Below are 13,126 nucleotides of genomic sequence, written 5' to 3'. Positions count from 1 at the left end.
GATTGATTGAGCAGTCGGGAGAAACTAGTGCTCACTAGTGACTGTGAGCAAACTGGTTCTCTTCCCACTCTAGTTGTATGCCTAGGCTCTCTTGTTTTGTCAATTGTTAGCTTCTCAAATGTTAGGATTAGTTTACTGTTGTGTGTCAATGCTAGGTTAGAGCCTTAGAGCATTGAGTTGATTGAGCAGTGGGGAGAAACTAGTGCTCACTAGTGACCGTGAGCAAGCTGGTTGTCTTCCCACTCTAGATGAATGCCTAAAGCCATTGCCTTGGCTTTGCTTTTTTTTTTTCCTTCCTTTTTTTTACTTCACTGTCTTCTTCACACCCCTGCCCTTGGCTTAGGCCTTGGTTCCATTGTTCTTGTTTAGTTTCATTGTTCTGTCAATTGCTACTGCCTTGTTTTCTTCCCCTTGGCTTGCTGCCTTTTCCTTGCTGCTGCTGCTTTCTTTCCCCTGCTGTGCAGTACTGCTGCTGCTGCTGCAACTGGGATGCTTTCCACTGCTGCTGCTGCAACTGAGTTTGGCTCACAGCACAAGCCCAGTCCAGTCATTACAAAAGCCCACTGTTCTTCTGTTCAAGCCTAAGGCCCATCCAACCAAAGGCCCAGTTCATTCCCAAAGAACTCAAAGGCCCAAAGCAATTCATCAAAGCCAACTGAATGCAAGACCATTCCAAATTCAAAACCAAAGCCTAGTGCACTGTGAAATCAACTAAGCCCAAGGCCCAGTCCACTGTTGAGTCAACCAAAGCCCACTTCATTACCAAGCTCAGTTCATCTCATTTCCAAGGAAAGTCCAAGTTCAGGTGTAAACCAAAAGCCTAGCTTAACCTGAGGCCCATCCAACTGAGCCCAAGGCTCAGTTCACTTCAAGAATATTGAGCCCAGACCACTTGAGTACAAAGGATCAGTTCACGTCATTGGTACTCAAAACTCATTGGTACCAAAGCCCATAGCCCATTGTTATCACCTTAACTCAAAATCCCAATAGCAATTTAGAACCCAAAATAGCTAGAAACTACAAAACACACCCAGTCTCTGTGGATCGACCCGTACTTGCACGAGCTACAACTGACGACCGTGCACTTGCGGTATTACTGTAGGCCCGTTTTTATTACGCTTAATTTTTCACGCTTTCCCGGGTCCACCAAGTTTTTGGCGCCGCTGCCGGGGACCATTTTGCATTTAAATATAATATCTTTGGGCCCAACAAGTTTTTGGCGCCGCTGCCGGGGATTGGTGCTGTGTTTTTCTTGTAGTTTTCTTGGCTATTTTGCATTTCACTGCATAGCATTTGCATCTGCATCTGCTTCACTTCATTTGCTGTTGGACCTGCTGTTCTGAACCTGTTTTTCCTCTGCTGGGACGCCACCAAGGAAAAGAACCAAAGCCCAACTGGGTTTTTGCAACAATATCAGAGCAGCTGGGCTGTGCTTAAAAGGTAACCCATTTAAGAGAACCCGAATTATGGGCTTCCAATTTTTTTAATTGTGGGCTTGTAATATTAAAGCCAATTTTTGGGGCTTTTTATTTTCTGTTGGGTTTGTAATTAATTTTTGTGGGCTTGTTTGTTTAATTTGTGGGCTTGTGTATTTAATTTTTGTGAGCTTGTTTAATTTGGACTTGTATTTTGTATTCTGGGTTTTTAAACCCAGCTGAGCTTGTAACCGATCACGCTAGTTTAACTCGTTAGTGGGCCGAGTACCCAAATTCTAGGCCGAGATTTTGGACTCAGTTTCACCAAACGTTTTCAAACCAGCTGGGCCACAGCAAACACAAAACCAACAGTGGGCGTGCTCCCATTTCAAAAACCAAATTTTCTTTTCTTCATTTTATTGTTCTTAAAAAAAAATTACTTTACTTTTCTCCCATTCAAAAAAAAACCAAATTTTACTTGCTCCCATTTTAAACCAAATTTTTTCTTCTTTATCCCATCTTAAACCAAAAGTTTTATTTTACTCCCATTTCAAAACCAAATTTTCAAATGTCTCCCACCAAAACCAAATTTTTCCCAAAAATCCAAACCCTTTAAAAACCAAATTCTGAGCTTTGTACATAGTTACTTAGCTTTTGAGCCAATCATGTCTAGATTTTGGCCTGCTTCGGGGAGTGGAAACAAAACACTTAGAGAACTTGCTTACGGGCCAAATTCACATTGTGATCCTCCCCCATTCCATGATGTCAATAGTTATAGGAATTATAATGGACATTTTCAAAGTCCCGAGCCTCAATACATGAACCCTAATAACCATTCACACATGCATCATTCATCGCAACGTGAAAATGAACATTCTGCTAGAGCCTCACTCACACAATCATCACTTATGGATCAAATAGAAGCTCGAATCACAGCTTTAGAAATGCAATCACATGAGGAATCTGTCACATCTAATTTTCTTAGGCAACCTGAAATCTATGCATGTCCCGCATGTGGTAGTTTAGACCACCCTGTTGAGAATTGTCATATTTTGCATAATTTTAGGCAATCTAGAGAAAATCCAAGGTATGAAATGCCCATAAATTGTGAGAATGGTAGTCATTGGGGCCATAATCAATCCTTTGAGGGTTGCGATCAATATTTTGTAAACCCTAATGACCATGCACACATGTACCATTCACCACAATTTGAACATGAAGAATTTTGTACTCCCATGAATTTAGACTCCACCACAGAAGCTTTAAGACTCTGCAAGCAAGACTATGATAGATCTACATCACGAATTCATGCATATTTAGATCAGATTTTGCTTCACCCACAAAAGGAGGAAATTCATGAGGAAATGTATGTTGTCCCTAATGAAGTGTCTAGTCCCATTCATGTAAATGATGTTGAATACGAACCTAATTTAGAGGAACATGAATCGACTAATGACACCACCACTGTTAATGAGGACCAATATGCATGCTACCATGATGATGATTATGATGATTATGATGATATGTTAGAAGAACATGAAAATATTGTGGAACCTGTTGGTTCAATAACATATGGCTTCTCGCCCTCGACCTTCATGAATGTTGTTTTTTTTGTAATACTCATTGTAATTCATATGATTTTGATATTGACATGGGATTCGTACCATTATTCTGTGAAGATGAGCATGACATAGGAATAGTTGAATCTTCTGTAGACACTAATGCTAATATGCATGAAAATATATTTGATGTGTCTGATTCTCTACCTAGGTCACATTGTGATATTTCTCCTGATTTGCCGATGCATGAGAATAAATTTGTTGATGATGTTGATGACACTGATTGTGATCTTGCTAATTTGTTTGATGATTGTGAGCATGTTGTGACACGTGTAGAAGACTTAGGAGATGTTGATGTGATGAGTAATGATGTGCCTATCTTCCTACATAAGTCACAATCTGATGGCCTTCCACCCAACCTAGATTTGGTCTGTACCAATATTGTAAAACCAATTTTTCTGAAAATGCCTAACCTAGGTCTGGAACTGTGTGCTTCCCAAGTCCTTTTGGACTATTTTGCATCTAAGTATAATATCTCTGAGGAACCACAGTTGGAATTAGCATGTTTGCCCGTCCCTAGCACAGTTCATTTCGAGCTAGACCTTGTGCATGATGAACCCCCGAAACTGCGCGATTTTGTTTTCAAAATTATATCTTCTGTAAAATCCAGGTTTGGGGGTAGCTCATTTTGTTTCACAGTTTCACTTGCGTTTATTTCCTGTTATATTTGTGTGAAGCTGTTGAAACCTCTACACTTTGTCTTTTGGGTTGATCCTCAACTCTTTAGATTGTTGGTGTATGGTGAATTTTTTGTATATAATCCAGTAGATAAAATTTCTTAAAAACCCTTTTGTTCCTTTTGTATATATTTTGCTAATCCAATATGATCTCGGCTGAAATATGTTGGATTTTTGCCTTGAATAACGGAGTTCTAATATTACTTTCGCCGAAATCGGGTATTCTCTTTCCTTTTTCTCTACTCAACATGATCCTCTTCATATGTTGTATTATAATTTTATTCATATTTTGAAACATTGAGGACAATGTTTAGTCTAGGTTTGGGGGTATAGAGTAGATACCACGATAATATGCTATAATTGAAATCGAACTCCTTCTTCTTTTGAAAAAATCGAAAAAAATTAAAAAAAAAAAATTAAAAAATTAAAAAAAAAAATTATTAAAAAATCATAAAAATGGAGCTCATTTACCGTGAAATGTTGACTCTTGTGCAAATATGTAATTATTAGGAGTCTTAGTCTAGATATTTAGGCACCCTGATTCTAGCACAATTCACATAGTGATAAGAAATTTGCACGCGCACGATCTACCAATACATGTATGGCCTCGATCTTCAAGGTGTTTGATAGGAAGTTACGATTGCGAATCACTTTAGAATACTGAACGAAACTTGACTAGCTTGTTCTTTGGTTGGTTGGGATAGAAGGTGGAGGTTACATTAAGAAAGACAACCATCGAATTTAACTGGGTGCATCAAAAAGGGCTACCTCTTGCAAAGTGTCATGTAATCTTTTGTTTCCTTTTGTATTTGTATCAAAAGTGTTTCCTTGTTCTAAAAAAAAAAACGATGTATACATTCAGAAAAATACAAAAAAAAATAAATAAATAAATAAAAAAAAATCAAGTATTTATCAATTCCATCCTCTCTTATTCCAAAAATAAAAAGAGAGTAATCAATGTAAATAAGAGTCATGTAAAGAGTCATTTTGTTGTTTCATTGTAATAAGCAAGGAGGGTGTATGCCGTTGATGTACAACGCGAGTAATTGTGAAATACCTCCAACTCATTCACAATTCTCGTAAAGTCCGGACAGCTAGCTAGATTTCGACCTTGGTTCTTAGCCTGAGAAACTATCTCTTGGTGATTAGTAGTCATAACTTCAGATCTTTCTTTACACATGTGTAGATACACTTTACACTCTTATCACATGTCTTTATTTGTTATCAGTGCTAGGATTGTGCCTTCGATAGCTAGATTGACATCTCCATTTTGCTGTGAGCTTAACTGACTTGCACATGTCACATTTGATGGAATCTGAGCTTATATTTTGACCTAGAACTTTGTAGGTACGTTCTAATCAAACCTTCACGAGACTTCAACTCGTCCACTAGGGACACTTAGTGGTTTAAAAGGCTTAGTGCATACGCTAAATGCATTCGAGAGACCAGCGACAGTGGTATAGTTAGGATTTCCTTAGTTTTGTTTTACTTGAGGACAAGTAAAATTCAGGTTTGGGGGTATTTGATGAGTGCCAAATATTGTATATATTTATCCCTTTTTGTTGGCATTTAACTCATCTTTTGTGCAGTAATTCTACATTTTACCCCATATTCTGTATTTTCATTGTTTTCAAGAATAAATATTTTTCTTACTTAATTTTGCATTTTTAGGTTGTAAATAAAGTTTGGATGAATTGCGGAACGAAAAGAGCAGAAAAGTAGTGAAAAGCTGGAAGAAATTACGCAAGGAAGCCGCAAAGAATGGTGCGCACAAGACCAAAAAGCTAGGAATGGGCTTAAGAAGGAAGAATTGTTCTTAAAGAAGATATGGGCTTGGCATACCCAAGACCCAAAACCCTTACCCAAACCCATTTTCTATATCCATACCCGCCTCCATTCTCAACCGTTAGATTGGATCCAACTCATCGTCCTACGGTCGCTCATTCATAGAGCATCAAAATCTGAAGTCTCTGCCAAACACCACAGCGCTTAAATTCCAAGCCTTCAGATTAGATTTTATTTGAATCCAACGGTCGCTTCTATGCCTGTGCATCAAAATTAGATACTCCCGCTTTACACTACAGTACCTAACATCATCTAACACCGTTGACTTCGTTGTATTTCACAATCCGACGGTCGAAGTGATTCATCTCTTATATTACCGTTAGATCTACCAACCATATTTGCATCCAACGCTCAACGTTTCTGATCATCATCTCCGATGTACATGCTCCACAGTGAAAATTCCTATACCCTAAAAACCATCGAGAGTTTTTTCTCTCATTCCCTTCTTCTCTTCCGTTCTTCTCCCCCATTCCTCTGCAGAAACACCCATTCCGCCACCATCACCTCCACCTGCTACTTCCACTGCCATCGCCACCACCTACACCAACTACCACCAACTCCACCATCTCCATCATTACCCGACACGACCCATCCCCCTAATTCGAAGTGCTTTAACCTCTCTCACCAACTGACCTAGGTGAGGGTTGAAAAACACCTCAAATTAGGGAGCAATTGTAGCGATTGGGAGCAGGAGAAGAACCGAGAGAGGCAGAGAAGACATGGGGCGACGTCAATTCAAAGTTTTGGTGAGTAAATTTCGGAAATTGAAAACCCTAATTTCAATTCTAGGGTTTCGGAAAAATTGGGTATTTGGTGATATAAATAGGGGGTGATGTAGAGCAGAGAGGTGTTCTTGGGCTAGCCAAGATTCCCCCAAATTTGGGTTAGTGTATGTTTAATTTTAATTTTCAATTTCAACTTCAAATCAATTTAAATCTTTAGGGTTATGTTTAATTTGTTCTCAATTCTGTTATTTTGTGCTGTTTAATTCTTGTTGTTATATTTCTGTTTAATATTTGCTGTTTTTATAATTCCATGACCTGTTTAATTTCTGAATACCATGTCCTGTTACTTGATGTTTAATGCTTACTGTTCCTATTCTTCTTATGTTTTGCTCACTGTAATTCCTGTTCTTGTTCTGTTTAAGTGTCCAGTTTAGTGTTCTGTTTAGGGTTCATGTTTAGGTTAATATTGTTCATTGTTCATGTTTGTCCCCTGTTAATGATAATCCTGTTAGTGTTAATTCTGTTTAATGTTAATGTTAGTTTAAATGCTCAAATGTTAAGTTTGTTCATTGTGAAGTGATGGAATGTTAGGCTAGAAGCCTTGAAGCATTGGATTGATTGAGCAGTGGGGAGAAACTAGTGCTCACTAGTGACTGTGAGCAAACTGGTTCTCTTCCCACTCTAGTTGTATGCCTAGGCTCTCTTGTTTTGTCAATTGTTAGCTTCTCAAATGTTAGGATTAGTTTACTGTTGTGTGTCAATGCTAGGTTAGAGCCTTAGAGCATTGAGTTGATTGAGCAGTGGGGAGAAACTAGTGCTCACTAGTGACCGTGAGCAAGCTGGTTGTCTTCCCACTCTAGATGAATGCCTAAAGCCATTGCCTTGGCTTTGCTTTTTTTTTTCCTTCCTTTTTTTTACTTCACTGTCTTCTTCACACCCCTGCCCTTGGCTTAGGCCTTGGTTCCATTGTTCTTGTTTAGTTTCATTGTTCTGTCACTGTTACCTTTGCTTCACTGCTTTTACTACTTGCTACTGCCTTGTTTTCTTCCCCTTGGCTTGCTGCCTTTTCCTTGCTGCTGCTGCTGCTGCTTTCTTTCCCCTGTTGTGCAGTACTGCTGCTGCTGCTGCAACTGGGCTGCTTTCCACTGCTGCTGCTGCAACTGAGTTTGGCTCACAACACAAGCCCAGTCCAGTCATTACAAAAGCCCATTGTTCTTCTGTTCAAGCCTAAGGCCCATCCAACCAAAGGCCCATTTCATTCCCAAAGAACTCAAAGGCCCAAAGCAATTCATCAAAGCCAACTGAATCCAAGACCATTCCAAATTCAAAACCAAAGCCTAGTGCACTGTGAAACCAACTAAGCCCAAGGCCCAGTCCAGTGTTGAGTCAACCAAAGCCCACTTCATTACCAAGCTCAGTTCATCTCATTTCCAAGGAAAGGCCAAGTTCAGGTGTAAACCAAAAGCCTAGCTTAACCTGAGGCCCATCCAACTGAGCCCAAGGCTCAGTTCACTTCAAGAATATTGAGCCCAGACCACTTGAGTACAAAGGATCAGTTCACTTCATTGGTACTCAACACTCATTGGTACCAAAGCCCATAGCCCATTGTTATCACCTTAACTCAAAAGCCCAATAGCAATTTAGAACCCAAAATAGCTAGAAACTACAAAACACACCCAGTCTCTGTGGATCGACCCGTACTTGCACGAGCTACAACTGACGACCGTGCACTTGCGGTATTACTGTAGGCCCGTTTTCATTACGCTCAATTTTATACTCCCTTCCCGGGCCCACCACATATATTGCAAAATTTTGGCATTTGGCTCTATGACAGGTCCCTCTCTTCAAGCCTTCCAGTAGTCAACAACATCATCTCAGTCAGCAAAGCCATACAACATAGTTACTGGGATCATCTGGAGTGCACATGGGATCTGTACTTCAACTCTGATTACATTTGGATTATAGAACTTCATTCTTATCACCTGCAACAAAACAACAAAGAGTACTCTCAAATAACTAGATGCCTATACCTTATAATTCAAATTAAAGTGCTGAAAACTGGTTCTACCCAAACTAGCAACATGACTCTTAGTACCACCAATACTACTAGAAACCATTTCATGGCATCCTCATCAGGAACTAAATCTTCTGATCCAGTTGCAAACCTTGTTGATCAAATGAACTCCTCTCTAAACATCCCTGAAGACTTTTTTCCAAAAGTTTTCACAAATGCTGAGAACACCCTACCAAAAAATAAAGAAGACTGGAAATGGGTCTTCATTGGCAGATATTGCAGTAAGATATCCCATGAAACAAGAACTATCTCAAGATGAGCTCAGAAGGAATGCTGAAGTCAATCTGTGGAAAAAAAGAAGAAACTATTACTCAATCAAACTTAAGAGCATAGAAGACTATAAAGTTTTTAGGAAAGGTGGCACCAGAGGCATCTTTGATAAGCTCATTGTTCTAACTGAAGTTCCACCTTCTGGACCTAATTTCATAGATGAAACAAACTTCTACAAAGTCAGGATTTGGGATTTGTTTAAAAGGATCCCAAGGCACATCATTCCAGATATCAAGAATATCATTCAACCAGCTGGAATCCATCAAGAGTCTAGGAAATCTTATGGCAGAGATGACGATGAAAAGTACCTAAAAGTTCTCCTAACTATTGATGTCACCAAAGCCCTCAAGTATTGCATTGATGCCTATGAAAACCCCACCACTTCCTACTGGCTTTAAATGGCTTATGCTTTAAATGGTATTGCTTTTTGCAAAGTTTGCAGAATCCTTGATCATCCTGGTCCCCTTTGTGAAGAAAAAGAAACACAACCTCAACATAACCCTCATCATAACAACTATTCAATCCCCAATAATTTGTTCCCTTCTTCCTCCAGTATTTATACCAACTCAACTACTCCTAACAATTCCAACACCAATAGCCCTCAACAACCTATCAAGATAAGGCACTATTCTGACAAGGATGCTGCTGAAGAATTTGCCATCAAAATGAGACTAGACCAAAGACAGTTCCTCCTTAAGAACAGCTCTGAAGAACTGGATGGACATGAGGAATACATAATATTCAAAGCTGGTCTTCATCAACCTATAAGTGGAGAAATTCCTACCACTAATACTGAAGCTTTTGCTTGTCAAAAGAAGGATAGAAAACTCATTGAGATTAATAGAAACAAAGAGAAATTATTGAAGAAAAAAGGTATCAACATCAAGCCTGCTGCTAGAAAATTGCATCCTACCAACAATGTTGGGGTTGGCATCTCTTCTACTCCTGAATACTTTTTCCCAAAAGTCATTAAAAGTCACCAATTACCAAACCCCTCTGATGTTAACCCAACTGTTTTTGACACTCTTCCATCTTTTTCTGAAATACAAAACCAAATCAATGAAGATTTCAATAAACAGAAGCAACTTTTATGGGAAAGAAGAAAACAGGAGTTCAAACTTAAGGCTGTGGACACTAACTTTCATCCTCAGTTATTGGATCCAAAAAGAAAGCTCTTCAACCCTGAGGATGCTCCTAGTAATCTCTTGCATCATTGGGATCAACATCAACCTACCAAGAGAAGCTATAACCAAACTATGCATATGGAGGAAGACAATCAGAAAGATATGACTACTGGCATTCTTGAGGGATCCAATCCTTTCAAAACTTCTCAGGTAACAAACTTCATCCCCAGTAAATTCTATCAGAGTTTCTTTTCCATCTATATCAAAATCACAATTATTCTGCATACTCCTAACATAATTAGTATATCTGTTCAGTTCAATTACATGCTTACTAGTAGACTAGGATACATCATTACTATCTTTACTTATCCTATTGTGTCTTACTTTTGGCAATTTTACTCCATATTAGCTTGGAACTGTCAAGGACTAGGCCAACCAAATACCAGTAGGCATCTGGACAACATTCTAAACAAGCATAATCCTGACATATTCTTCTTATCTGAAACTAAACAACAATCTAAAAACCTTAAAGCTATTCTTAGCAATATAGGAGTCACAAATTTTTGGTTTATAGAACCTAGTGGAAAATCTAAAACTGCTGGTGGTTTAGTCTTAGCCTGGAAAACCAATCTTAATCTTACTATAAAGGATTTTTCTAATTATCATATAAGTGCGACTGTTTACCCTATGGATGGGGAACCTTGGATTTTCACAGGCTACTATGGCAGTCCTTACACTACCTTAGATAAATTGCACTCCTGGAGAATGATTGAAAATACTCATACTAGCAACTCTCTTCCTTGGATGATTACGGGAGATATGAATTTTGTCTTACATGATCATGAAAAGTTTAGCAAACATCCTATTGATTATAATGAAGCTAACACTTTTTTTTTGAGAATTTGGAAGCAGCAGAGCTAACTGATTTGGGCTACACTGAATGTCCTTTCACATGGACTAACAGAAGAACTGGTGATCAATTAACTGAACAAAGATTAGACAGAGGTCTTTCTACTGAAAGTTGGCTTGAAATTAACCCAAATTCTACCATTTCAAACATTCCAACCATTGGTTCTGATCATAACCCAATCATTCTCAATACCAATCCCTCTTGGAAACAAGGCCATATACCCTTCAAATTCTTTGGACCTTGGCTGGACCATAAAGATTGTAAAGAGATTATAGCTGAATGTTGGAAGACTGAACACAAAGGTTCTCTTGCCATCAAAATAGCTAGAAAGCTTAGAGATGTTAAAATCCAGTTAAAGAAATGGAACAAGGAAATATATTGAAATATCAAGACTAACTTAGAAGACAGTATTAAGCACTTGGACTGGATTACTAAGAACATTTACAACAACACCGGAGGTCAAGCCATTAGAGAAGCCAAGAAAAAGGTGGAGCATTGGTATGATACTCAAGAAAAATTCTGGAAGACTAAAAGTAGAGATCAACTCATCAAACTTGGAGACAAAAATACCAGCTTCTTTCATATTTCTGCTAAGAAAAGATACAGGAGAAACAAAATTGTTTCCATTCAGAATAAAGAAGGAACCTGGCTTCACAACAACAATGAAATACACCTTTGCTTCGCCAAACATTTCTCCAATATGGATATTGCTGATCCTATCACCATCAATCAATCCCTTATAGACCTTATACCCACTACAATCACCAATAATGAGAACACCCACCTCCTCAGAACCCCTGATGCTTTGGAAATCAAAAACATTCTCTTCAGCATGGCAGGTGACAAAGCCCCAGGTCCCAATGGATTTCCACCAAACTTCTTCCAAGCTAACTGAGAGGTTGTTGGTTCGGATATCATCAGCATAGTTCAAAACTTTTTCACTTCTGGTTTCATTCTTAAAGAAATGAACTCAACTTTCATCTCTCTCATACCTAAAACTGAAAATCCCACCACCCCAGCTCACTTCAGGCCTAGTTCTTTATGCAATACCACCTACAAAATCATATCCAAACTTCTTTCCCAAAGACTCAAACCCCTCCTCCCAAATCTTATTTCACCCTTTTAGTCTGCTTTCATCCATGACAGACAAATATCTGACAACATTGTCATTGCACATGAGATCATTCACCACATGAATACCAGAAAAGGGAAAAAGGGGGCTAATGGTACTATGGGCATTAAGATTGATATGGCCAAAGCTTTTGACAGGGTCAACTGGGGCTTCCTTATCAAAGTTATGATACAAATGGGTTTCAACAAGCAGTGGTGCAACCTTATCCATCAACGCATTTCTACCACAAACCTTGTTGTTCTAATAAATGGATCCCATGGTAAATTCTTTAAACCTTCTAGAGGGCTCGGACAAGGAGACCCATTATCCCCATATCTTTTCTTATTCTGTATGGAGTCCCTCTCAAGATACCTGATCTCTGCTGAAACTCAAGGGCTCATTCATAGAATCAAACTTGGCATGATGCCCCTTCTATTAACCACCTTTTATTTGCTGATGACTGCATGATATTCTGCAAAGCTAATATGACAGAATGCAACAATCTCATCAAGATTTTCCAAGATTTTGGTCAATCATCTGGACAACTAATCAACTTCACTAAATCAGGAATCTTCTTCAGTAAAAACACTTCTCTCACCATTACTGATGAGATCAATGCAGCTATGCAGGTGCAAAGAATTAGCAGTACTGACAAATACTTAGGGTCTCCCCTCTTTACCAACAGAAGTAAGATACAAGCTTTCCAACCTTGTGTGGAGAAGCTTAAGCAAAGATTTGCTGGTTGGAAAACAAATCTCTCTACAACTGGAAAAGTCACTCTCATCCAAACTGTTACTTCTACTTCAAGTGTTTACCAAATGAATTGCTTCAAGATTCCCAAAGGTACTTGCAAAGAGCTAAATGCTATTCAAAGGGACTTCTTCTGGAACAAGGAGCAAGACAAATCCAAAGGATTATTTTACATTTCTTGGGATTCTGTTAATAAACCAAAGGATTTGGGTGGGTTGGGCTTCAAAAATATGGAGTACTTCAACTTAGCAATGATTTCTAAAATTTCTTGGAGATTAGTTGAGGAACCAAACTCTCTCTGGAGAAATACTATGAAAGCATCTCACTACCCCAATCAAGAAGTTATCAGAATAGATACCAAACCAAAGAGCACATATTCTTGGATCTGGAAAGGAATTCTAGAGGGTATCTCCTGCATTCAACAATATTACATCTGGAAAATAGGAGATGGAACAAAAATTAATATCTGGGATGAGAGATGGATTTAAGGCTCTTCAGACACAATTCAAAAACCACCTCATTGTCCCCCAAATCTCAAAACTATTAACCAGCTTTTCAATGCTCAGGGAGAGTGGTATGATACAACCTTATCCCTCTGGTTTACCC

The sequence above is a fragment of the Papaver somniferum genome, chromosome 4 (genome assembly GCF_003573695.1).
Source record: "Papaver somniferum cultivar HN1 chromosome 4, ASM357369v1, whole genome shotgun sequence".
Lineage (NCBI taxonomy): Eukaryota > Viridiplantae > Streptophyta > Magnoliopsida > Ranunculales > Papaveraceae > Papaver > Papaver somniferum.
This window is presented reverse-complemented; position numbering follows the sequence as displayed.